Genomic DNA, 1,767 nt, shown 5'->3' with positions numbered 1-1,767 from the left:
GTCTCGCTTCCTATTTTCTAAGGAAAGTCCGCATTAGTGCGTGAGTTAGGTAATTCCTTCCAGAGTTCGTTTTCCTTTGGTATCGCATTCTAATTGGTAGCCTATTGGCACGTTGTAGCATCATATGAAACTTTTGGTTATGTCCGGGGTGGCTTATTGCCTGAGCGGTTCGTACTGGGTGAGATGAATCATTGGATTCAGGATCAGTGCAATGTGACTATATGTGATATATTAAGGAGCAAAGATCACGATTTGGTTCAAAATATGGTAATGTTTCTTGTCAGAAGTATAGACTCAATGAGGGGTCGACTCGGCAGTTGACTATGAATTTCTGCACATCTCTTCCGTTGTGGCGGTATTGTAAGAGTTAGAGTAAGACCGGTGTGTGTCATGAGGTGCAATGGGAGCATCAGATTCGTGGAATTTCGACTAAGTTGATCAGAAAATGTTATTGTGGTTCGATGAGTAAAATGATGCAAGGTGTGAATTCAGCAAAGTTATGCAGTCATGTTTGGGTACAGCGTGTAGTGATTGATGCGGCGTTCGTATGTTGGAAACAAGCCTGACAGAGAATTCCGGATGTTGGAATTAGGCTCTGAGGCCTATCTGCTTGAATAAAAGGGAATATCTTCAGAACTGATCGAGCTAATGTGCTCAACTGAGTGGTGGTAGCACGGGAAGGTGCATGAGAAGTTAACCGGTGATTTCAGACTACTTCAGCATAGTTCTCAGCACGTTCAAGGACGAACGTATGTTTAAGTGGGAGAGAATGTAATGACCCGACCGGTCATTTTGAGTTCTAGCGCTCCGTTCAGCAGCCTGAGGCTATGAGCAGCTTTATTTCAGGTGTTATGACTTGTACGCGTGGTCGGAATTAAGTTCCGGGAAGTTCAGAGTTGATTTGGAAAGAGCATTCTCATTTTAGAAGCTTAAAGTTGAAAGAATGAACTAAGATTGGATTTTTGAGTAAACAATCTCGGAATCAGGATCTGAATGTTCCAGCAGGTTCGTATGATGATTTCGGACTTGGGCGTATGCCCGGATCGGGTTTTGAATAACCCGGGAGCGTTTTGGCGCCTATTGTGGAAGTTAGCATTTTAGAAGAAATTCCATAAGTTTGGCTTGAAGTGCATTTCAGTGTTATCGATGTCCGTTTGGGATTCCGAGACTGTAAATAGCTTCGTATGGTGATTCTGGAGTTGGGAGTGCGATCGAAAGTGAATTTGGAGGTCCGTGGGTCATTATGGAGCCATTTGGCTAAAGATAGAAATTTGAAGGTTTTTGAGAAGTTTGACCGGAAGTGGACTTTTTTATATCGGGGTCGAAATCTGATTCCGAAAGTTGGAGTAGGACCGTAATGTCAAATATGACTTGTGCGCAAAATTTGAGGTTAATCGGACGTGATTTGATAGGTTTAAACATCGGAAGTAGAAGTTTGAAAGTTTTAAGTTTATAAAGCTCGAATTGGGGTGTAATTCATGGTTTTAGCGTTGTTTGATGTGATTTGAGGCCTCGAGCAAGTCCGTAACGTGTTTTGGGACTAGTTGGTATGTTTGGTTGGGGCCCCGGGGGCCCCGGGGTGGATTCCGGGAGGTTTACGGATCAACAAGGAGTTTTTGGAGGTGCTGAAGCATCTGCTTCTGTCATAACCGCACCTTCGGTTGGTTGGCCGAAGGTGCGAGATTGCATAGGCGGTCGATTTTTCGCAGAAGCGGCTAAGACCGCAGATGTGGCCCTAAATCCGCAAAAGCGGAAACGCATAAGCGG

The sequence above is a fragment of the Nicotiana attenuata genome, unplaced genomic scaffold (assembly GCF_001879085.1).
Source record: "Nicotiana attenuata strain UT unplaced genomic scaffold, NIATTr2, whole genome shotgun sequence".
In the NCBI taxonomy this organism is placed as follows: domain Eukaryota; kingdom Viridiplantae; phylum Streptophyta; class Magnoliopsida; order Solanales; family Solanaceae; genus Nicotiana; species Nicotiana attenuata.
Note: the sequence above shows the minus strand (reverse complement) of the source record.